Source organism: Carcharodon carcharias, chromosome 11, assembly GCF_017639515.1.
Source record: "Carcharodon carcharias isolate sCarCar2 chromosome 11, sCarCar2.pri, whole genome shotgun sequence".
Lineage (NCBI taxonomy): Eukaryota > Metazoa > Chordata > Chondrichthyes > Lamniformes > Lamnidae > Carcharodon > Carcharodon carcharias.
The window spans coordinates 111,157,580-111,184,387 of NC_054477.1; positions in this window are offsets into that span (position 1 = coordinate 111,157,580).

A 26,808-nucleotide genomic window follows, 5' to 3' on the forward strand; every position below is an offset into this window, starting at 1 on the left:
GATTGACAATGCCAGTGGAATCTTACTGCATGGGCAATACCTGGCAAAGGGGAATAAGATTGGGCATGATACTCATCCACCCCGTCTTCCTGGGTCAACGTGTGGAGGAGGGATGGTACAGAGGAAGGGAAGACCAGGTGCCAAAGGCTGTAGTGCAGGAGCAAGAGGTCAGTCTCTGGCTGGACAAGCAGAAAAGGAGCGCAGATTGGAGCAGCAGGAGGCCATGCCAAGACGGGTCCAATCACGACCCAGAATCTTCTTGAATCACCTGTCAGAGTGACAGTGCCAATGAAGACTGTGGCTGTCAAGGAAGCCATCACTGACCTGTGCGATGCTGCAGAACAAGCTGTGACTCATGGGCCTCTCAGGATTCAAGTGCCCAGAAGATAACCTTAACATTGAATTTCCAAGTACCAGGTTCCTTCCAGGGATCTACTAAGGACATGTGCTGGATTTCCCAGGCAACTGCTTATGAAGGTCACCAATGCATTGTTTAAAAGGTGCAGAGTTTGCACGCTGCCAGATGGACCCTGACAGCCAGGCAGGCTCATAAGCATCTGGACCCTTATAGGATTTCGTCAAATGCAAGTTGTAATCGATTGCATGCATGTGGCAATCAAAGGCTCCCTGGGACCACCTTGTAGCCTACATAAAGAGGAACGTGTTCCACTCGATTATGATACAACTGGGCTGCAACCACTGAAAGCGTGTCCTGGAGGTATGTTGCCATTTCTCTGGGAGCAGTCACAACTCACATATACTTCATCATTCTCAGGTTCCAAATCCAAGCACGCCTTCAGAGGTGCATCTTCCAGAACAAGGGGCACCCACTCAGAATATGGCTGCTAACACCGATGCTGCAGCTGAGGAACGTTACAATGCCAATGGCTGCCACAGCTATCAGTTGGGCTCACAGTATGGTTCACTTACAGGTGCTAGGTGCTACATATATTCACACACAGGGCCCTGCCCTTTGCAAACAGAAAGAACATGACTATGCATTAGACCTTTCTCAGCTAAACAAAAGTTTCGGGACAGCCATTCCCTGGTTCATTCCGCATGACAATGCTTTGACCAATCAGAGTCAACTTGCCTGGTTTGAATTTAAGCAATAGCTTGGCAGTCCTAGTGCATTCTCCATGGCAATGCCTCTACCAATCAGAGTCCACTTGCCAACCAATCAGCACACTCTTGAAGTATACTATACTACACACTCATGTAGTATAAACATTTGTTCCCTTTGAGATTTAAAATTCTTGCAAATTTGTCCTGGTGAGTGCAAAATGAAAAACTTCAAAGTCACGGGACAGAATTTTGCATCCCCTGGGCAGGTGTGCGCCCGACACGATCAGGCGTAAAATAGCATGCGATGACATCCCAATGTCATTGCGCACTCGCATGAAATTTCACTCGGCAGGCCTGAGCAGGTTCAGGCACGACGCCCGCCATTAATTAATTAATAGGCTACTTAAAGCCATTAACAATCCAACTGACGGCAATTTTTCATGCTTGTCGCATGGGCAAAACTGGCAGGCAGCCAGCCAACATTTTCAGAAACCTCATCCAAGGGCAGGGTAAAAAGGGTCAGCAGCATTGCCAGTGCAGGTAGCGAGGAGATTGGTAGATACTTTGCTGCTGGTGACTTACTGGCACTTGGCAGCTTCATCTCTGTTCAGGGCTTCATTCTTAGCATTTCCAGGACTCATTGGTATCTGCAACGGCCCCAGAGGATTCAGACTGTGTGGACCCTTCCAGATATCTGACAGCCTTCCCTCACCTTGGTAATGGGGATTGTGGTCTCCACTAGTGGCACCTCCTCTGAGGAGAAAGAGAAGGGCAGGAGGGAGAAGAGGCCAAGTGTCCCAATGCAGCTTCCAAGGGAGGGACCTGTGGGAGGAGATGCAGAGGCACAAGGGGCGCAAGGAAGTCCAAGATAGAAAGTGTCACAGAAGATGCCATTATCCTACAGCCAGGGTTTACAGGCAGCAATGCAGCTACCTCAATATACTGCCTTGATGTCAAGGGCAGTCACTCTCACCTCACCTCGGCAGTTCAACTCTTTTGTCGATGTTTGAACCAAGACTGTAATGAGGTGAGGAGTTGAGTGGTCCTGGCAAAATGCAAACTGAGTGTCAGTGAACAGCTTATTGCTAAGCAAGTGCCGCTTGGTAGCACTGTTGATGACTCCTTCCGTTACTTTACTGATGATTGAGAGTGGACTGATGGGGTGGTATTTGGCCGGGTTAAATTTGTCTTGCTTTTTGTGGGCAGGACATATCTGGGCAATTTTCCACATCACCGGGTAGATGCCAGTGTTGCAGTTGTATTGAAAAAGCTTGGCTAGGGGTGCGGCACAAGTCTTCAGTATTATTGCCGAAATATTGTCAGGGCCTATAATCTTTGCGCTATCCAGTACCGTCAGCCATTTCTTGATATCACGTGGAATGAATTGAATTGACTGAAGACTAGCATTTGTGATGCTGGGGCCCTTTGGAGGAGGCTGAGATGGATCATCCACTTGGCACTTCTGGCTGAAGATTGTTGTGAATGCTTCAGCCTTATCTTTTGCACTGCTGTGCTGTGCTCCCCCTATCATTGAGGATGGGATATTTGTGGAGCCTCCTCCTCCAGTGAGTTGTTTAATTGTCCACCACCATTCACGACTAGACTGCAGGGCCTAGATCTGATCCGTTGATTGTGGAATTGTTTACCTCTGTCTATGACGTGCTGCTTCTGCTGTTTAGCACGCAAGTATTTCTGTGTTGTAGCTTCACCAATTTGACACCTCATTTTAGGTGCTGCTCCAGGCAAGCCCTCCTGCACTCTTCATTGAACCAGGATTGATCCCCTGGCTTGATGGTAATGGTAAAGTGGGGGATATACCAGGCCTTGAGGTTACAGGTTATGGTTGAGTACAATTCTGCTGCTGCTAATGGCCCACAGCGCCTCATTGAACCCAGTCTTGAGTTACTAGATCTGTTTGAAATCTATCCCATACAGCATGATGATAATGCCACACAACATGATGGAGGGTATCCTCAATGTGAAGACAGGTCTTGGCCTCCACGAGGACTGTGCAGTTATCACTCTTACCATTACTGTAATGGACAGTTGCATCTGCGGCAGGCAGGTTGGTGAGGATGAGGTCAAGTATGTTTTTCCCTCCTAATGGTTCCCTGATCCAATCTAGCAGCTATATCCTTTAGGACTCGGCCAACTCGGTCTGTGGTGGTGCTTCTAAGCCACTCTTGGTGATGGACATTGAAGTCCCCCACCCAGAGTACATTCTGCCTGCTTGCCACCCTCAGTGCTTTCTCCTAGTGGTGTTCAACATGGAGGAGTATTAATACATCGGCTGAGGTGGGGGCAGTATGTGGTAGTCAGTAGGAGGTTTCCTTGTTCATGTTTGACTTGATGCCAATGAAACTTCATGGGGACTGGAGTCGATGTTAAGGACTCCCAGAGCAACTCCTTCTGTTTACCCTCCTGACTGTGTACCACTGTGCTGCCACCTCTGCTAGGTCTGTCCTGCTGGTGGGACAGGACATGCCCAGGGATGGCATAGCAAATCCTAGGCTTTATATAGAGAGGTATAGACAAGGCTGTTATACTAAACCTCGATAAAACATGGCTTGCAGCTATTCATGGCACCACACGTTTTGAAGGTGTAAGAAGAGAGTAAGGGACAGATTTGCTAGAGTGGTACAAATACTTCATTCACATTGAGAGACTAGAGAAACTGGAGCTGTTCTTCTTAGAGCAGAAACTGTTATGGAAAGATTGAATAGGAGTGTTCAGAATTATGCAAGTTTTGATAGAGTAAATAATGAGAACTACTTCCAATGGCAGAAATGTTAGTGTCCAGAAGACACGGGTTAGAGGAAACAAAATCTTATACAGCAAGTTACTGTGACCTTGAGTGTGAATATAGTGGAAGCAGTTTCAATAACTTTCAAAGGGAAGTTTATAAATACGTGAAAAGGAAAACATTACAGAGGAATAATGAAAGAGCAGGGGTGTGGGAATAATTGTTTCACTCTTTCAATGAGCCAGCACGGGCATAAGCAGAGGGAATAGTCTCCTTCTGTGTTGTATCATTCTATAAGTAATTGAGACACAAGCGTAGATCTTCTGGAACATTTCCTTCAAATTCAAGTACTTATCCAGTACACCTACTCTGTCTTCTATTACCAAACCAATCTCTCAGCAAGTCAATAATTTCTTTTTTTGATATTCATTCATGGGATGTGGGCATTGCTAGCTAGGCCAGCATTTATTGCACATCCCTAGTTGCTTTTGAGAAGGCAGTGGTGCGCTGCCTTCTTGAACCGCTGCAGTCCATGTGGTGTGGGTACACCCACAGTGTTGCTAGGGAGGGAGTTCCAGGATTTTGACCCAGTGACAGTGGAGGAATGGCGATATAGTTCCAAGTCAGGATGGTGAGTGGCTTGGAGGGGAACTTCCAGGTGGTGGTGTTCCCATCTATCTACTGCCCTTGTCCTTTTAGATAGTAGAGGTCCTGGGTTTGGGAGGTAGGTCAAAGTCTGCTGCCCTTGTTCTTCAAGAAGGGGGTGGTCATGGGTTTGGAAGGTAGGTATCATTTCATAGAATGATAAAATTGTCACAACACAGAGAGAGGCCTTTTGGCCTGTCATGTCTGTACCAAATTTTTGGAAGAGCAGCTCAGCTTGGACCACTCCCCTGCCTTTTCCCTGCAATTTTTTTTCTCTCTTCAGATAATTACCCAGTTTCCTCTGGTAAGCCAAAATTGAATCTGCCTCCACAAACTCCCAGGCAGTGCATTCCAAATCCTAACAATTCACTGTGAAAAATGTTTTTCATCATGTCACCCTTGATTCTTGCCATTCATGTCAAATCGGTGTCTTCGGATTCTTGATATGTTTGCCATTGGGAACAGTATCTTCCTATATCCTCTATCCAGACCCTCATGATTTTGAATGCCTCTATAAAATCTCCTCTCAACTTTATTTACCTTAAGGAGAACAGTCCCAGCTTCTCACTGTTGCTGGGTCAAAATCCTGGAGCTCTCTTCCTGATAGCACTTTGGGTGTACCTATGCCACATGGACTGCAGCGGTTTAAGAAGGCAGCTCACCACCACCTTCTCAAGGGCAACTAGGGATGTGCAATAAATGCTGGCCTAGCCAGCGAAGCCCACATCCCGTGAATGCATTTTTAAATTAATGCTTGCAATCAACTCTCGGTTGATCTTCCAATGGAGTTGTATGTCCCTCAGTGGAGTTGTCCAGACTCTACCCACTTCCTTGACTGCCTGCAGAAAACAGGCGTCCTATGATTTCTGCCCCCAATTATACCATCACTGCTGCTGTTCTGGCTAACTCATTTCAATGTCAGTAGTTCGTACTCTTATTTTATTAAATTCATAGCCCAGGTGAATCTGATCAGCTCATGCTGGTTGAAACAATTGTCTTCATTTGGAAAATATATCCCAGATGAATATGATCAGTTCCCACATTGCTTAAACAATTCTGCTGATTTGGGGCAATACAGCGTTTGGCTCCAAGGTCGATGAAGGTTTGAATATCAATGACCTGTTCATTGTGCCATTGTATCAGGTAATCAGTCTCTTAGTTGCATTAGTTAAAGACAGGTTATGCATTTCCCTGGTACCATTGTACCATGATAGGAATCAGTCAACGTCCAAACCCTTTGCTGGACCACTGTCTTTTCCTAAATATCCGAATTAACCCCTTGCTGCACAGCCCTGTACTGTTGGTTGCAGCTTGGTTTCTGTAATGTGTGGTAAAAAAAACATGGAGGAGAATTTTCTCCCCATTGGGTGGGCTTGGCGGGAGCGGGCAAGGGCGGGCAAGGGCAGGCGGGCCAATTAAGCCTCGCCCAGCGTATCATGTCAAAAAGTCTCAGATTAAAATAATTGGGATTACTACCACACAGGATAAAAGGTCTGCTAATTGAATTCACTTCTGGGGATACACAGAAATTAGTTTAAAACTGGCTCTGACAGAGAGGCAACAAACAGGGAGAAACATAACTGCTAAAGTAAAAGCAAAATAACGGCTAAGAACTCTGCTGAAAAAGAGGAGGAAAGATCTCTCATTCTCTCTCCCCTCTCTCATTGAAAGCAAAAAGGGTGTCGTGTGAGGTTATGCACTCTGGCAGGGAGAATAGAGGAGCTAAATATTACTTAAATGGAGAAAGACTGCAGAAAGCTGCAGCACAGGGAGGTTGTTGCCACCAACCAAGGGGACTGAATAAAAGGAGAGCCAGCTCATTCCTCCCAGGGTACCATTGGGGGCTGCTGCGGAATCTCCCAATCAGCAGCACACAAATGCAGAAGAGAAGTTACAGATTCCCTTTTCAGTAAAGCTCACCAGTATGTCTAGTTCCGCATTGATGCCAGAAGCCAGGCTCTCAGAGCTGTTGGATTTACAGCAATATGTGGTTACCCACATTTTCAGTGCACCACGTTCTGCACAAATGTGACCCTAAGAGCTCCCTGGCAGCAGCCTGTGAGATTCATCAATTGAAAAGGATTTCACTCCCTGAACATACAGCTAATTTGTGATCACAGAAGGCAGATCCTGCATGTTTGTGCAAGGCACCCAAGGAATTCTCATGACTCTTACACCTTGATACACTAACATGTGCCACAAATCTTTGGAGGACCTCAGCATATGCAGGGCTGGCTCCTCAGGAGCAAGTGGTACTCTCAGAAGACCTGACTGATGACATCCATTCTCCATCCAAATAATGCCGCTGAGGAAGGATATAATGCTGCACATCCCCCACCAGGCCCTTGATAGGACAGACAATTGGCCTCTTGAAGATGTATTTCTAATGTTTGGACTCCAGGCAGGGTTCTTCAATACTCGCCACAGAGAACGTCCCAGATCATCATTGTTTGCTGCTCCCTGCCCAACCTTGCACAGCAATGTGGGGAATGTAAAACAAAAACAGAATTACCTGGAAAAACTCAGCAGGTCTGGCAGCATCGGCGGAGAAGAAAAGAGTTGACGTTTCGAGTCCTCATGAGGGAGAAATAGAGGAGCTATATATCCCTTCAGATGAGGAGGATTTTAAAGCGTTCTGATGAAGAGTCATGCAGACTCAAAATGTTAATTCTGTCTTCCTTTCCACAGATGCTGTCAGACCTGCTGAATTTTTCCAGCTATTTTTGTTTTTGTTAAAGGGGATGTGTCTGACCAGGGCCAAGATGTGGTCAAACCACATGAAGATGCCATTGCTTGGGTATGACATGGGAGATGTGCCCGTGACAACCTGACAGAAGATTCCAGGAGGAAGGCACATTCTCACAAGTTAGTTTATTTTACCTGTACTGCCTGGAAGGCCTTATCACTTTTCAACTCAGCGAGAATTCTCTCAAAAGTTGAAAGTTCTCCTAATGATCATGAAAATTTCAGTATCTGCCCTCATGATGGGATCATCCTTGGAAGGGCTTAAACCACAGTTAACTGATTAGCCTCGGCAACATATGGCTGCTGTGGAACCTGAACAGCACTCCCCTCTCATATATCCATAGGCAACTTCACATATTATAGTACTTTTGCCCATGGACTTACCAACCCAGTATGCGTGGTAGTTTATAAGCTGCTGGAAATCCAAATTACACAGGGATGCACTCATGTCAGTCTGATACCTGCTCAATAAGGCACCTGACTGCATGTCACTCTTTCAGGCATTAACAGATGAATGGCTCAACAGGGAGCAGCATTATGTGAACACAATATGTCCCATTGCCAGTTGACTCAATATTCTCAATGCAGAATATTGAGGCAACATCTTGCTGCTGCCTCGCAATCATCATTTGCACATCATGAAGCAATAACCATTCACACCTCGATCATGCAGTAAAGTTTTAAACTTTGTATCTTTGTCCTCACTGAGAGAGCCTCACCAGGGCAATGGTTGGCTGAGGTGCAACCACTCGGGGCCCTGCAATCATTGGAACCCTGACAAGTCTCTGTCCTGGATGACCTTGGCATTAGGGAGAAACCTTGCGCAGCCATTCTCAACACAACAGCCAATGAGTAATTCTTTCTACATGTACCCTTTGGTAGAGGCCTTAAAAGAGTAGGATTTGCATTGCATTGAGATCATAACAGTCCTCGAGGCAGTACAGCTCACAAGGCCATTCCTCTAAGTCAATGAGAACCCTGTTATACAATGAAATCCAATGTGCCTTTCCCCAAGGAGGATGTGAAGCCTTGCTAAAGAGTCATGCAGGTACAAATAAATATCATGGGAGCTCAGGAAATGGTTTTATCAAGATGAACACATACCTCTAAAATCATACGCTCTAATCCCTCTTGCCATCAAGACCCTTACTTGGCTAGTTCAGTGTCATCTGTGCAGAGAATGACAAATCACCAGGCAATCAGCAGCACCTAGAGGAGAGTATGAGAGGAGGAACCTGGAACAGGCAGTCAGCAGCACCTAGAGGAGAGTATGAGAGGAGGACCCTGGGACAGGTAGTCAGTAGCACCAAGAGGAGAGTGCAAGATGAGGACCTGTTTCTACCTGTCAGAGCTGATGTGTGACATCAAAGGAAAACAGGTAGGTGATTGATGGGTTTCACTTTCGTGTCACTTTTGATTGGCCAAGTGGTTTAAATCAGAGATGTTATTACAGCTGAAGAATATAGTTAAGAAATTCATTTTTAAAGTATTTAACATCCAAATTAATTAAGTAAATAGAATAGAGATGGCTGGGCAGGTGATGTATTGCAGCTGTAGCATGTGGGTTGTTCTGTTGAAGGGTCATGAGGACTCGAAACATCAACTCTTTTCTTTTCCGCCGATGCTGCCAGACCTACTGAGTTTTTCCAGGTAATTCTGTTTTATCCTTACTTTTATGTTCAATTCCTCTCGTAATAAAGGATAACATTCCATTAACCTTCTTAATTACTTGCTGTACCTGCTTGCTAACTTTTTGTGACTCAAGTACTGGAACACCTAGATTTTTTTGATTATTCATTCATAGGATGTGGGCTTCACTGGCTGGATGAGCATTTATTGCCCAACCCTAGTTGCCCTTCAGAAGGTGAGCTGCCTTTTTGAACCGCTGCAGTCCATGTGGTGTAGGTTCTCCCACAGCGCTGTTAGGGAGTTCCAGGATTTTGATCCAGCGACAGTGAAGGAATGGCGATATATTTCCAAGTCAGGATGGTGAGTGGCTTGGAGGGGAACTTGCGGGTGGCGGTGTTCCCAACTATCTGCTGTCCTTGTTCTTCTAGATGGTAGTGGCACCTCGGAATTATGCAGACGTTCTCTGCTTAAGTAATACTCTGCTTTTTTATTCTTACTGCCAACGTAAACAACTTCACCCTTTCCCACATTAAACATTTGCCAGATTTTTGCCCACTTACTCAGCCTATCTATATCTGCCTGTAACCCCCTTGCGTCTTCATCACAACATACTCTCCTACCTATTTTTATGTCATCTGCAAGTTTAGCTACCAGGCCATCATTCCCCTCATCTAAGTCATTGATGTAAATTGTAAAATGTTGAGTCCCCAGCCCCTGCGGGACTCTACTTGTAAAATCCTGCCAATCTGAAAAAGACTCATTAATGCACACTCTCTGTTTTCTGCCAGCCAGCCAATCATCTATCTTTTAGCGTAGTATCACGGTTCATTTCAGCTAACTCAGCTTGCATGCCCATATAGTTGTCCTTATTTAAGTTTAAGATACCAGTCTTAGATCCACACTTCTCCCTTTCAAACTGAATGTAAAATTCAATCATATTGTGGTCACTGCTAACTAGGGGTGCCTTTACAATTAGGTGATTAATTAATCCTGTTGCAATACACAATACCAAATTTAATATAACCTGCTATCTGGTTGGATCCAGAACTTGCTTCTCTAAGAAACTATCTCGAAAGAATTTTAAGGACTCCTCATCCAGGCTACTACTGCCAATTTGATTTATCCACTTTATGGCCAGAATTTTCTGGCTGACGTGCAGGTGGCAGAGCCCACACATCAGCGCTTAAAATGTCGCGCGAGCGTGCTGACGTAAGCGCGCGGCATGGCGATATTTCGGTCGGCGGGCACGCTCAGCAGCGGGGTGTTCGTCCGCCATTAATTGAAGGCCTCGTTAAGGCCCTTAACTTGCCAATTGTCCTGGATTTTGAGGAGCTCGTGAGAACTTTGGATTGGAGCATAGGCCCAACGCGCAGGTGGGTAGGAGATTTTTTAAGAAAACTCATGCAATGTCGGGATATGTGGACTCAGAGGTGTTGTTCATGTTTTACACAAAGTTTTATTTGCTGAAAGTGTTTAAAAGTTTCCTGTGTGATTGTTAGCAGTTCTCATCAATTTCCAAGAGCAACAGTGTACTTTGAAACCAGTCTGCAGACAATAATCTTTCTCGGGCCTGCAGCTTTCCGGAGATCTCCATTTAGCCTATGGGTATGGGTTCTGACCTCTCCACTAGAGGCAGCTCCCCTGAGGAGGAAGGGAGGGATAGAATAAGGTGGGGTCAGGACAATCAGCCTCCAGGGGAGCCACCTTTGGGAGGCCAGGTGCAGGCACAAGAGGCGCAGGGCCAAGAGGTTGTCTAGGTGGAAGGGGCCACAGAAGATGCCACTATCCTGCTGCCAGGGTATACAGGTGGTGAAGCAGCTACCTCAATATGACAGGTGCAGGGCCGAAGGAGGCTCAGACTATCAAAGGAGACAGTCAACTATATCTGTCAGCTGATTGGCCCTGAGATCTCTCCTAACTGTGTGGGTGGACACCCCATGCCAGCAGTTCTGAAGCTCACAGTTGCCCTCCACTTCTATGCATCGGGCCCCTTCCAGGGCTTGGTGGATGATCTTTGTGGTGTCTCCCAATCAGCTGTCCACACTTGTGTCAAGCAGGTTACAGACGCTCTGTTCAGATGGGTATCCACCTTCATCCACTTCCGCTGTGACCAGGTAAGTCAGGCACAGAGAACCAGAGGCTTTGCAGCCATTGCTGGCTTCCCCCATATCCAAGGTACAATAGACTGCACACATGTGGCCATCAAGGCGCCAGCAGGTGAGCCCGGTGCCTTTGTCAACAGGAAGGGCTTCCACTCCATGAACGTGCAGATAGTGTGTGATCACAGGATGCAGATTCTGCAAGTCTGTGCAAGGTACTCAGGCAGCTCCCATGACGCCTACATCCTCAGAAACTCCCAGGTGCAGGGGCTCTTCAGTGCTCTTTTGGCTTGGATGGATGGTTGGCTGCAGGGTGACAAGGGCTATCCCCTCCGAAGGTGGCTCATGACACCACTACGCCATCCAAGAACAGAAGCTGAGCAGTGGTACAAAAGGAGCCACGGCACCACTAGGGCTGTGGTGGAGAGAACCATCAGTCTTCTCAAGATGCGCTTCCGTTTCCTGGACCGCTCAGGGATTGCACTCCATTAACCTCCAGATCATGTGTCACTGATATTTGGAAGCATGCTACGCTCTGCACAATCTTACGCTGGAACTGGGGGATGCAGTTGATGATGAAGACTTTAATGCCCTGGATGAGACATGCATATGATGAATCCAACAGTGCCTCAGAGGATGACGAAGCACAGGGCAATGATGAGGGGCAGAACGATGACCCGCAATTACACCAAGGAGGCAGGGACACCCGCGACAATTTAATCCATAGAACCTTCAGCTAGCTCCACACACATGGATCAGCAGGAACAGCATTGCCTGGCACTTCCACACATGGCACTGAGATGCCATATCTTCTACCTGTTCAGCTGCAACTAAGGGCTAAGTACAGAAACATCAATGTCCACTCAAACACTCATGATAAATATGTGAAAAAGAAAAATGCACCACAAAAAAAAGACCCTCAACCATGGCAACAAAGGTGGGCTTTATTCTGTCCAAAAGAAAAGCAAACAACATTCCATTGCAAAAAGAAAAATTTGGGTCCCTATTCTAAGAGCAACATAAAATCACCAGTGACATACCCGTGGAGTGCTTAAGGTGCCTTATGCTTACGTTTTCGGGTGCTATGTCTAGGTGCCGCCCCATTGCTCGGACTGGTTTGAGAGACAGCCTGCTGACTCTGCTGTCCTATTGGTCTCAATGACCTAGGCGACCGTCCTCTGGCCCGTGGAGCCTGTGATGTCTCAGCCTGGTAGGGAGTGGCCAGTTCCTGAACTGGCACCTCCCCAGTTGTCACAGCCTCAACGAAAGAAACGTTGACTGGCAGAGGGGGGGAAGGGTGGAGGAGATACTGCCCGTATCCGGAGAAACCTGAGAGGAGCTTGCAGCAATGGCAGGCAGCTGCTGCGCCGACATGAGGTCCCTTTCGACCTCCCTGCTCACTGCAGATACATGGACATTGAGTGCCGACACTTGGTGCCCACATCTCCCACATTGGGAATGACCACCCGTGGCCAGTAAGGCTGTGAGGGCTCGCAGGTCAGAGCGTATCCCAATCATAAAATGTTCCATTCGATTAGACCATAAGATATAGGAGCAGAAATTAGGCCATTCGGCCCATCGGGTCTGCTCCACCATTCAATCATGGCTGATAAGTTTCTCAACCCCATTATCCCGCCTTCTCCCCGTAACCTTTGATCCCCATTACCAGTCAAGAACCTATCTATCTCTGTCTTAAATACACTCAGTGACCTGGCCTCCACAGCCTTCTGTGGCAATGAATTCCATAGATTCTCCATTCTCTGGCTAAAGAAGTTTCTCCTCATCTCTGTTCTAAAAGGTCTTCCGTTTACTCTGAGGCTGTGCCCTTGGGTCCTAGTCTCTCCTACTTATGGAAACATCTTCCCTACGTCCACTCTATCCAGGCCTTTCAGTATTCTGTAAGTTTCAATCAAATCCCCCCTCATCCTTCTAAACTCCATCGAGTATAGACCCAGAGTCCTCAAACGTTCCTGATATGTTAAGCCTTTCATTCCTGGGATCATTCTCATGTACCTCCTCCGGACCCTCTCCAGGGCCAACACATTCTTCCTGAGATACAGGAAGCCCAAAATTGCTTACAATATTCTAAATGTGGTCTGACCAGAGCCTTATAAAGCCTCAGCAGCACATCTCTGCTTTTGTATTCTAGTCCTCTCGAAAAAAATGCCAACATTGCATTTGCCTTCCTAACTACTGACTCAACCTGCAAGTTAAGCTTAAGAGAATCCTGGACTAGGCCTCCCAAGTTCCTTTGCACTCCAGATTTCTGAATTCTCTCCCCATTTAGAAAATAGTCTATGCCTCTATTCTTCCTACCAAAGTGCATGACCTCACACTTGCCCACGTTGAATTCCATCTGCCACTTCTTTGCCCATTCTCCTAAAATCCTTCTGCAGCCTCCCTGCTTCCACAATACTACCTGTCCCTCCACCTATCTTTGTATCATCTGCAAACTTAGCCAGGATGCCTTCAGTTCCTTCATCGAGATCATTAATGTATAAAGTGAAAAGTTGTGGTCCCAACACTGACCCCTGCGGAACTCCACTTGTCACGGGCCGCCATCCTGAGAAGGACCCCTTATCCCCACTCTCTGCCTCCTGCCAGACAGCCAATCTTCTATCCATGCTAGTACTTTACCTCTAACACCATGGGCTCTTATCTTACTGAGCAACCTCCTGTGTGGCACCTTGTCAAAGCCTTCTGGAAGTCCAAGTAGATAACATTCATTGGCTCTTCTTTGTCTGACCTACTCATTATCTCCTCAAAGATTTCTAACAGATTTGTCAGGCATGACCTCCCCTTGATGAAACCATGCAGACTTTGCCCTAGTTTCCCATGCATTTCCAAGTATTCTGAAATCTCATCCTTAATAATGGACTCTAAAATCTTACCAACGACCGAGGTCAGGCTAATCGGCCTGTAAATTCCCGTCTTTTGCCTCACTCCCTCCTTAAACGGGGGGGTTACATTAGCAATTTTCCAGTCCTCTGGGACCCTCCCTGACTCCAGTGATTCCTGAAAGATCACTAACGCCTCCACTATCTCTTCAGCTATCTCCTTCAGAACTCTGGGGTGTAATCCATCTGGTCCAGGTGATTTATCCACCTTCAGACCTTTCAGTTTTCCTAGCATCTTCTCCTTGGTAATGGCCACTATACTCACCTCTGCCCCCCGACTCTCTTGAACTTTGGGAATGTTACTCGTGTCTTCCACCATGAAGACTGATGCAAAGTACTTATTCAGTTCCTCCGCCATTTCTTTGTTCCCCACTACTACTTCTCCAGTGTCATTTTCCAGCAGCCCAATGTTCACATTTGCCTCTCTCTTAATCTTTATATATCTAAAAAACTCTTGCAATCTTCTTTTATATTACTGGCTAGTTTACCCTCATATTTAATCTTCTCCCTCCTTATTTCTTTTTTAGTTGTCCTCTGTTGGTCTTTGTAGGCTTCCCAATCCCCTGGTTTCCCACTGCTCTTCACTGCATCGTATGTTTTCTCTTTAGCTTTTATGCTGTCCCTGACTTCCCTTGTCAGCCATGTTTGCCTCAACCTCCCTTCAGTATGCTTCTTCTTCCTCGGGATGAATTTTTGCTGTGTCTCCCAAATTACTTCAAGAAACTCCTGCCATTGCTGTTCCACTGTCTTTCCTGCTAGGCTCATCTCCCAGTCAATCTGGCCAGCAACTCCCTCATGCCTCTGTAGTTGCCTTTATCCAACTGCAATACCGTTACATCTGATTCCAGCTTTTTCCTCTCAAATTGCAGGGTAAATTCTATCATATTGTGGTCACTTCCTCCAAAGATTCCTTCACCTTAAGTCCCCTTATCAAATCTGTCTCATTACACATCACTAAATCTAGAATTGCCTGTTCCCTAGTGGGCTCCACCATAAGCTGCTCCAAAAAGCCATCTCGTAGACCTTCCACAAATTGAAGCCCCTCTCTATGAGAGTTGCCAATCTCTCACTGGAGGAAGCCTGAAGTTCTTCCCTGAGGGTCAAACCTTCATGTGCACTCTGCCTGGACTCCTCCGTCACAGAGCAACTGAAGCATTATCTCATGCAACCCTGCCAGATGCAAACGCACTTCCTGCCGCCTGTCCTGCAGCTGCTGCATTGGGGACAACTCCAGAGGCACGTCATCAGTGCCGGACTCAGCATGTGCCTCATCCCCTGCAACCCTCCGGCTGCTGGAGCCATCGGCACGCTCTGTCCCTACCATCTCCTCCAGTGATTGTGATGTGCCCTCTCCACTGTGACCCGGGACACTAGCCAACGTTACATTCCCCACCGAGGTGTGTGTGTCTGCGCTGGTGCTTGGCTGGCTGAAATGATGTGCTGCAAGTTGCATATGTTGCCCCTCAGGTGTGGAAGGGGAGCTGCGGTGTCGAGGTGCGGGTCGCTCTGGTGGTGATGCTGAAATTAACAACAAGGACAGTGCATCAGTTAGTGTACTTTCAGTTCAACCTTTCATCCCTTTCTCCCCCAGCCTCATAAGTCGCTCACCCTTCAAGACCCTAAGGAGACGAACATTGATGAGTTGGAATAGAGTCAAGAGGAGTCCCAACCATTAAACACACATGCAAACAGGCTGGTCAGATGGCCTCAGGAATGCCACATGGCATGTTATGTACCATAGGAGTGGGGAGAGTGCAGAGGTACCTGACCTGGATACATTGTGGCCTGGATAGTTGCGGGGCTGAGGAAACATCGCAAACAGTTGCGACATTTACCATGGATCACAGGAGATTGAGAGGTCACATTATTGGCCTTCATTCCATTAGGAGGGGCATAGCCCGGGTCTGCAGAAGGCAACATTTCCCCTTGGCACAGGGATGAGTAACGTGGTGGCATTTATCTAAGTTGAGTGCCATGTTGTTCACAGCTGAGATGCTGGGGACCTTTTGGACAAAGTAATGTGGGGCAGACTGGCTGAAAGGGTGCTGGAAGTTCCAAGCCCCCTAAGATGCAATAACTCTTTGGCTGTGCAGCAGTGATCCAATGGCATGATAGACCATGGTGATAGTGGTCACAAATGGGAAAAGGTAACTTTGGAAGGTGGTGGAGATGCGAATTCTCAAGCGGACCAGGGTCCCTTCTGTATGATCCACAGGTCAGAATGTATCAGTCTGTGAATGAGCATTGTTTCAGCATTAACGATTCCAGCAGCCGTCAATGGTTTGGATGGTGTGCAGGCAGAGTTGATGGGACTGTGGACCTCAAATACCTGCCCGCAGACCCCAGCCTCGCCGCCCCCAGCTGCCCTGGCCTTCCACGTCCTGCCCAGCTCCATGGCCTCTTCTTCAAACGTTGTGAGGCACTGGAAGAGGGCACACCCACCTCCAGTCCTCTGGTGCTCCAGGGCATTGTGGTGACTTTTTGCCTGCAAAACAGAGAAAAGGATTTATTGGGGCTATTCTCTCATGTACTCTGCATGCACACGCCACACCCCAACCACAGTGGCGCATCTGAGGTCTCCAGCGGCTCCTGTCCACACTACTGGTGATCAGTCCCCAGAAGATAGTCCCAACCCCCTCCCCCAATGGCCACCTTGGACAGATTTGGTATCCATCGCTTTGAATAGCACATGGGTCTTAGCGCCCATGGCAAGGAGGTGTAACTAGGTACGGGCCGATGCCAGCAGAGGCTGCTTGGCCAAAACACCTTGAGGCACCCTTTGCACCATCTCATTACCATCAATAAGACATGTGTTGGAGTTCTGAGTATGTGTCTAGTGGCCTCCCCTGCAGGTTGTCCCCAGACTACTCAAATGCCACAAACACCAACATATCCTGGGGGGAGAATCCTTCTTCGCCTCAACCACTCAGGCTGGTGTAAGCGTGGTCAGTACCCATTTGCCCACCCAGCATGCGACAGATGCCCTCTGAAGTGACGACAGCAAGACATGGTGGGGGGTGTCAAAGAGGCTGCCTTCTGGGCCAAATGACCAAGACAGACATGGTACCCACCCTTCCAGAGAACAGCAAATCATTGAATCTTTTTCTGCACTGTGTGCCAATGCGCCGCACATCATCATGGGCACTCAGAGCATCACCCACCTCCTCCCATGCCTGTCTGGTGACCTGGGGAGCCCTCCTCCTCCCATCCTCCGGATACAGAAGGTGCCAATGAATACACACATCTGGAAGGAGGACAGCAAAGTATGCATCTGAAAATTTGGGGGCACAGTGGCCGGGGGGGGGCTGGTCTTTCCTGCAGCCTGCCACTCCCTCCTCCTGCTCATCTACTGTCCAATTGGTCCTCCCTCCCTCTCTCCACAAGTGGCCATGGTGCACTGCCTCAAGCAGGCTGCCTGGCCACTCTTTATACAGGCTGCCGTCTCCCCATTGGAACCAGCAGTCTGAGGCCACCCGCCCCTGCGACTATTTTCCCGTTCTCCACGGGAGTTGCTTACCTGCCCGCGGAAACAGCAGCGCGGCCTGTTTCTCCAGCGGCAATCGGCCACCTGCCCGCCACTGAGTCGGTCGAACCCGACCGACAAATGGAAAATTCTGACCTATATGTAAATTAAAATCACCTATGATTATTGCTGCCCCTTTATCACAAGCACACAATATTTCCTCTTGAATACTTTGTCCTACACTGTGGCTACTGTTAGGCGGCTTTTAGACCTCTCATTTGTGACTTTTTTCCCCTATCATTCCTCATCTCCACCCAACCCAATTCTGTAGCCTGATCTCCTGAACCAAATTCCTCTCTAACTATTGCACTAATGCCCTCTTTGATTATCAGCGCTCCCCCTCGACCTTTACCGAACTTCCTATTCTTCTTGAATGTCATTTACCTCTCAATATTCAGGACACAAACCTTGTCAACCTGCAGCCACGTCTCTGTAATTGCTATCAGATGATATTTATTCACTTCAATGTGGGTCATCAATTCATTTACTTTGTTATGAATGCTATGCACATTCAGATACAGAGCCTTCAGTTTTGTCTTTTTGTTGCCTTTGTAACATCTAGCCTTGGCTGTTGATGTATTATTAGGTTTTTTTCTCTCTGTCCCTTCCTGTCATTCTCTGACCCCCATTTCTCATATTACTATTTTGCTCTCCTGGTTGACTCTAGCCTTTGAATTGCTACCTCTACCCAAACTTGATCCCTCACCCCTCTGGCTTAGTTTAAAGCCCTCTCTACTTCCCTAGTAATGTGATTTGCGAGATCACTCGTCCCAGCATGGTTCAGGTGCAGACTGTCCCAACTGTACAGCCTCCAGTTTCCCAGTACTGATGCCAGTGCCCACAAACTGGAACCCATTTCTCCCACTAGCCTTTGAGGTATGCATTAGCATCTCTAATCTTATTTGCCCTATGCAAATTTGCATGTGGCTCAGGTAATAATCCAGAGATTATTACTTTTAAGGTTCTGCTTCTTAATGTGGTACCTAGCTCCTCATACTGACTTTGCAGAACCTCTTTCCTTGTCCTCCTTATGTTGTTGGTACCTACATGGGTCACGACAACTGGATCCTCCCCCTCCCACTGCAAGTTCCTCTTCAGCTCTGCACAGATGTCCCGAACCCTGGCACTGGGTAGGCAACATAGCCATCTGGACTCTCGCCCTTCGCTGCAGAGAACAATGTCAATCCCCGTCACTATACTGTCCCCTGCTACTGTTAAATTCTTGATTGATTTTCCCATTTGAATGGCTTCCTGTACCATGGTGCCATGGCCAGCTGCTCAACCACCTTGCAGACCTTGCTTTCATCTGCACAAGTTGCGAGCACCTCAAACCTATCTAAGGCTCCTCCACTGCTGTCTGCTTGGTCCCATTAGCTGCCTCACTCACGGTCACATCACCATGCTCATCAGCACTGACCAAAACTGACGAGCCTATTCTAAGATGTGTGACCGTCTTCTGGAACGAAGTTTCCCAGTATTTCTTACCCTCCCTTATGATGCACAATCTCTTCCAGATAAATAATCCTGATCCAAAATTCCTCTAGTTGCTTACATTTCCTGCAGATGTGTTTGTCATGGATCACCTTGGCATCCAAAAGCTCCCACATCCCACAGCTGCAACTTAACACCTGTGTCGCCATTCTCTCTGCCTTCAGAGTTGAGAGCTACTCAGTCTCTCCCTCTCTCTTTTGGAATAAGTGTGTCACCCGTTTCGAGAAGCCAACTAGAAACCTACCAGTGGACCAAGATCACATAATAATTGTAACATCTACATCTGACCGCACCTTAGAAACCAGCTAACTTGAATCAGCCACAGCACTTAAATTGTACATTCCAAGGAAAATCAAAGGACACTTAACTGTATATTCTTTAGTCTTTTTTTTAATGGACTCTAACTCCCCTTATTCTGATACCTGTGTGTGTTGTGTGTGTGTTGTGTGTGTGTGCATAGGCACTAATGACTGCAATAGGACCAAAGGCTTGACGTCATGTTTTTATTATTTTTTTCTTGAATTTAATGGTTAATAAATTTGCTCTTTCTCTGACTCAAGAAGACTCCGTATTGCTCACAGCTTAAATGGTTAAATACATTCTGTTTTGGAAAGGGCATGTCCTCATGAAAATAATACTTAAACCTTTGTTGTCACTAACCAAGGAAGTTGAATTGAGGGGAGCCAGTTCACCCCTTCTCACCTGGTCATAACAAGGTGTCTTTTAAATATGGCACCATGACCTTTGACCCCATGAGGTAATGGCAGAGCAGGTGACTTCCTGCCTGCTCCATCCTAAGATTCACCGAGCTCTTTGCAGATGCATAATTGATGAGCTGAACAGCAGCAGTTCGTGCATGTTCTGCTGTCCCGCAGCCCAGTGGGAATCAGTCCGACTTGCCCGTCCACCACGGAGCTTAGTTTCCAGAACGGAAAAGCCCACCCTTAGTGTGAACTAAGGTATGCCTGCAAAGCTTTTAATTAACTCAAATTTCCAAAGGGTGCAAAGTGTGAGGCCAGCTAGGGGAGCACCAGAATAGTTGGGCATAGAGATAACAAATGTATGGATGAGAGTTTCAGCGCCAGATGAATTGAAACATGAGTGAGAGGCTGGCAATGTTACTAGAGGTTGATGTAGGTGGTCTTTGTGATGGAGTGGATATGGGATTGGAAGATCAAAATAACCCCAAGCAGGACACCAAGATTGCAAACTGGCTGATTCAACTTCAGTTCTCAATCCATAAATTTATCACTGCTTGAGATCCATGACTGACTTGGGTCCTCATGCAATTGCATGGGTTGCATAGTCCTCATGCTGTCTCTGCATAGGAGTTTCTCTGCAGTTAGGGCTAAGGAGCTAATAGGTTCAAAGTTGAGGTTGTCACAGCATTACCACTGGTGGCAAGTCTATATAGGGCAATACTTACCCCCCCGTCGGGGTGGAAGTGCAGGAGCAGACAGGTGGCCTTCCGATTTGCAGCCCCAGTCGGGGTGGGGGGGGTGGTGGCGCTGCCATTTTATGTGGGCAGGCCAATTATGGCCCACCCAGCATGACGTCCACCAGGGAGCGCATAGCGCTCCCTGTGCAGGTGGTGGGGGGGATTCCCTCAGTTGGGAGTGTGCTTTTTCACGTGAAAGAGCACCCAGATCTCCCTGAGGCAAAGTGCTGCCTCAGGGAGATCGGCTCTGATTTAAAACTTTCAATAAAGCTTATCAAAAAATTTCCCTGCAATGTCCCCTCAAGTGACACTGTCACATGAGTTGGGACATGTCCATAACTTTTATTTAAACCTTTCATAAATATTTAAATACCCTCATGAAACCTCATCCCACCCGTGGATGAGGTTTCATGCTTTTTCCAAGGCCTGCCTGGGCTCCCGGCCTGTCCACCAACCTTAAGGTTGAACGGGCAGGTCCATCAATCATGCTAATTAGTTTTTTAAATGCCGTTAATAGGCCAAACTAAAAGTCTAAATGACACAGGGTGGCATCGGGTCACACGCCCGACGTATCCCCGCAACATTTTATGCATCGGCGAGCAGGCCTACCCCCGCTCACCTACCGGAAGATGCTGCCCATAGGTTTCTATTATAAATATGGACATAGGAATTTATAATAGAAAAAGCTGACACAAAAGTACAACAGGCAGTAAGGTTTTTTAGACAACAAATGCAAGTAGATGTAAGATATCGAACATATAGATAGGGATATATACCTAGGCCATAACTCAATTAAATTAATTAACAATTTGCATTTATATAGCATATTTAAAGTAGGAAAACATCACAAGATGCTTCACAGGGGCATAATCGGACAAAAATTGACGCTGTAACAAAGGCGATATTAGAAGAGGTAATGAAAAGCTTAGTCAAAGAAATAATTTTTGTGAAGTTTCTTAAAGGAGGAGAGGAAGCTGGAGAACAATGAGGTTTAGGGAGGGAATTCTAGAGCTTCAGTTCAAGATAGCTAAAGGAATAGCTGCCAATGGTGGAGCATAGGGAGTGGGGGATGCGTAAGAGGACTGTGTTGGAGAAACACTGATTTGGCTCTCTGTCATATATATTGAAAAAGTTATCGTCATTATTACTGCAATTAGCTGATTTTGAGTAATGACGATAATACACACCACACTATTTAAAAAGTTGAATCACACAGATTTCTTTTTTATTGCCTAATTTGCAAATAACATTTCCCCACCAAGAAAGAACTTTACTGGCTATTAGCATCTGCTTGTTGTACACAATAATATTTTTCAGCAAATCATTTGTCATTGTTGACAGTAATGATGGCACTTAATTGTATTTTAATCATTTAACTAAATGAGGCCCCTCAGTCTTTTCCCAGCTCCTATGTCACTTAAAAGGATTAATTATCATGTCTGTTCACTGGTTTTCTGTGCATATTGTACATCCGTAGTGTTGGAATGGCAATTAATTTCAACCTAGAACAGAAATGTTTATCTTTTTAAAGTTAATTTGAGGCAGAAAGCAATAGGAGATGAGGCAATAAGTTGAACATAACAAGCAGAAGAAAAGGAAAGTTCCAAAATTCTCATTTAGTTCTGAGGAAAAGAAAGACTTGAAATGGGTGGAATTTTATACTGGTGGGATTTTATGGTTCTGCCGAAGTCAATGGACTTTTGAATGGCTCAGTGCATTTTACTCAAAACAAAAACAGAATTACCTGGAAAAACTCAGCAGGTCTGGCAGCATCGGCGGAGAAGAAAAGAGTTGACGTTTCGAGTCCTCATGACCCTTCAACAGGACTAGGTGAATCCAAGGAGAGGGGTGAAATATAATTTTACTGTCTGCCCCCGCCACGATGAGGTCTAAAGTTCTGCCCAATGTCTTACGCAACCAGTGGATGTCTTAAAGTTAATGAATCACTTACAAAGTGTAATCACTGTTGGAAGGTAGGAATTGCAGCAGCCAATTTATGCACAGCAAGATCCCACAAACACCACAATGTGATAATGACAAGGTAATCAGTTTTAGTAATATTGATTGAGGATGAGATACTGGCCAGGACACCAGAAAGAACTCCCTGCTTCTCTTCGCAGTATTGCCATGGAGTTTTTACATCTATCTGAGGGGGCTGGTGAGAGCTTAGTTTAAAGTCACACCAAAAGATGGCACCTCCAACCAAAAAATAAATTAAAATATAGGCCGATGATAAGAATTTGGGTACTGCCATATTTTAGGGAACTATTTAACTTTTGTAGCCCTCTCAGACCCAATGTTACCAATTAGGAACATAGGAACAGAAAAATGCCATTTAGCTCCTCTTGTCTATAGAGCCATTCAGTTAGATCATGGCTGGTTCCTACCTTAGCTCCATTTAGCTCCATGCCTCCTGATTTGAACTGGATTACTATGGGCTTTTCCAAATTTGGCAACTTAAGATTCAAAATGGAGACATTAGTCTGGATAGTTATTTCACTGAACTAGTAGCTAAGAGGTCATGAGTCTGCCTATTGTCCTAAAAATTCAATTGATTCACTTATCGATAACTCCATTCCAACTTATGTGGTTGACTCTTAGTGCACCCTGAGGTGGCCCACCAATTCAATCAATTTTTCCAATATTCATTTTGATGGCTTTTTACCTTTGAATGGGCTATAGATGTGACCTAGCTTTCCACATTCTGCAAACCCAAAATAGTGGCTCATCAACCAGATGATCTGCAAAATTGTCAATTGTCCTGATGACACAATTGAGAAATGCCTCATTCCAAAAACAGGATCGTGAATCTCAACCCAAATCTGATTCCTGGCTTTGGATCCTTCAAAGTTTTCAACCATTCTCCTTCTGGCATATTGCTTTCATGTGGGCACCTCAAGAATAATTTATTGTTATCAGAAGGGAACAGAGCAGGTTTACCCTATTAATTCTGGAACATAGAGGGTTAAATTATGAGCACAGGTTGTACAAACATGGGCTAATTTACCTTGAGTTTAGAAGACTGAGGGAGGGGAAATCCAATCAAGGTAGTTAAGGCGTCAAAACAATTTGATGAAAGGAAACTACTTCTTCTTTTGCAAAACAAATGGTGCAAATTTTAAATTAGGGTCAGGTTCTAATAGAATCCTTTTCCTCAAAAGACTGTGTATGCTGGGTCCACAAAAATGTTCAACACTGAGATCAACAGTTTTTCTTTAAAGATTAAAGTATTAAGGAGAATGGATAAAAAGTAGAAAAATAAAATTGAGGTACAGATCCACAATGATCTAATTAAATAGCAGAACAAGCTCATGGGACTGAGTGCTGTTCTTGTTTTCCTATGTTAGTCTGTTAAATGAACAAAGGCATGAATTGCTTTACATGAGGGCAGGATAATACAAACTCCTTTTCTCTTATAAATAGATTAACATATAAAGGTTGTTTTCTAAATGGTGCATGGTTGTGCTTGCAAGCATAAAGAATTTTAACGATGGAGAAATGAGCAGGTATTTAAAAATATTGTCAGCATTTAGTGTTCTTAGGTCAGGTGTGGGACTGAACTTTGGGAAAAACCCATACACTCTGCCCAAATAATAAGCTTCAGGAAAAGATTACTTACTGCACCAGATGAGTTTTCCAGTTCCCACACCAGCGAGCTTTATGACAACAGGTTAGTGTAATATTCTGAAGGATTTAGTGCCGTGAACCCATGCTCACTATGTTAAAATCACTCAGAGTGAAGAAATTTCCATCCCATTAATTTGGACTGGATAAAACTCAGGTCCCTGAGCTGAAATGACTTTTAAAATACACTCCTATCCTTACCACCAGAAATGTATATTTTATAGTTATCTACTGCTTAGAACTGACCTTAACATTCACTTCTGGAAGGACTTCAAGCTTGCTTAATATGTTGTATCAATAAATATCTTAACATGTTTATTGGTACAGTTGTAAATTAAATAAATACAATAGAAATATATAGGATTTTAACTGCATTTTAGCCATTTCCTTCTCTTATAATTGAATTTAAAAAATCACTTGTTTGAAGAGTAGTGTATGAGAATTTATTCTGTTTTTCAGTGTATTGCTTTAATATAAGAGGTACATGTGATACACTGACTGCAATACAGAGTGGTGTAAATAAATTCAAATTGTAAGTTAGACTTTATATGAATTCAAATGAACTTGTCATCCAATGATCCATTTCAGAATTTCAATATTGAAAAATAATATACATGGTTTTATCGATATCACTGAAAACAATTGAACAAATTTACCCACACTAGCTGGTGGAAATTAATACATTTCAATTTCACATATATCCTACGATGATGACCTGCTAAAGTTGGCTGGTTGCCATATAATCCTCCTTACATCACAGGCAAATGAGTGCTTTAACATTAAAGCTGCTTTCCAAGCATTTTAGTTGCCACTGATAGAGTATGTGCTTTCAGAGAATTAAATCAGTTTTTCCATAACTGGCAAGGGCATTTTTTATAAACAATCAGGTAGTATGGCATAAAAATGTAAGCTCAACTGAACTTGTATCATGTAAATTAATACTATGAAACCGAGCAAACTAATTTTTCTCCTTATCATAATTCTGAGCTCATCTCATTGGTTAATAATCTAAAACATGTATAATGCCTTAATTTTACACTCACACTAGCTGCTGGTTTGTCTCAAAATAGAGATTCTAGTTTTATTTCATCATGTATGGTTTCAAATATCTTTGCTGATTTTGTCAGCAATTCACTGATGCATCATATTAAATATGGGGCTAGATTTTCGAGGAAAATGTGGAAAGGTCAAAAAGGGAAATGTCTCAAATCAGCAGACTTGTCTCCTTTAAGAAGGCCACCTCCCGCCATATTTTTGTGTCAGGGAGATGGGACAGGATGGGCTCAGGCCTGCTGCCTCATAGCACATAAGGAGACCATTCGGTCCATTATGCCTGTGTCTGCTCCTTGGAGGAGCTGTTCAATCAGTAACACTCCGTTGCTCTTTCCCCATAGCCCTGTAAATTATTTTCCTTTTCAAGAATGTAACCAATTCTATTTTGGAAATTATGACTGAATTGCTTCCACCACCCTTTTAGACAATGCATTCCAGATCATAAAAATTTCCTCATCTATCCTTTAATTCTTTTGCATATTATCTTAAATCTTCATCCCCAGGTTATAGACCTCCCTGCCGGTGGAAACATTTTCTCCTTAATTACTCTCACAAATTCGCCCATAATTTTGAATACCTATATTAAATCATCCCTTTTCCTTCTCTGCTGCAGGGAGAAGAATCCCAGCTTCTCCAGTCTCTCCACATTACTGAAGTCCCCCACTCCTGGTATAATCCTTGTAAATCCCCACTGCATTCAAATTTATTTGAAAGGAATGGGAAAATGTTTTATTGAAAATTATAGGTCCATTACTTTCACATCAACCATATTCCAATTAGCAATTTAAGAGCATTCAATCACTGGCAGGTCATCTAATGGATGGCCAGGTGCATAGTAATATGGCTCAGCTTCTTAATTTCAACCTGAGAAGCTCACCCCATATGGGCAGAACTGGTTTTGTTAGGTAGGTTAGGTAGCTGTGTACTGCTCTCTTATGTTGGGAATGAATGAGCTGAGATGTAAGAACAACCTCTGTGAGGAGCATTTCACCTGTGCCAAAATGTTTGGTGCTTTATATCTTTTTGATGACCTACTGACCCGTGTGCTCTGAGCAGCCCGGTTTTCTTTTTAGGTCTAGTAAAATTAACAGGTGGAGCATCGTGGATTGACACATGTAGAAGCAGGAATATTCCTGCCTTTATCCAAAAGAGATAATGCTTAAAAAAAGTGATGGTAGCCCGAACAAAGTTTTGTGCCTGGTGGTAGTGTCAACTCACTGTCAAGTTGCTATCCTTCCCAATTATTGGGAAAACTTCCATTCTGGTGGCCAGAGCTCCAATCAGAAAAAGGCCCACATAAATCAAAGTCAGAGAAGAAAGCTAAGAAACACCGTCGCATCCACCTACCCCTATCAACAACCCAACCATAGCCATTTACACCTCCGATGGCCTGAATTCTGCCGGTTCCTACATCCATCCACAAACCATGAAAGGTGGTCATTTCCAGCAAAATTTAAAGGGATCCTCAGCTGCAGTTTAGAAAAGCTAGATGGAGGTTTGGGAGATATACTAATGGCACCTCATTCCTTGTTTTAAAGACTCCTAAATTTAATGTACTTGCTGCCGTAGGCTCCACACATATTTTGCCTGCCACTGTACAGAGTTACTTCTTTTCACTCCTAATGCTTATTGATTTGCTCTTTAAGCCCCTGCTTCAGGTTTGGTCATCTCACTCAATTTCCTACCTCCAGCCGCACCCACCACTTAACCAAATAAAGCTTAAGTCAAAAATCATTCTCTCACAACATCAACTTTTACTTTGAACACCTTGTGCAATCATCAATCATTGAAACAAATGAGCATGAATGATTCACCTGGCCTGCAGGAATCCTGGCGCCCACTCCTGGTCCATCTGT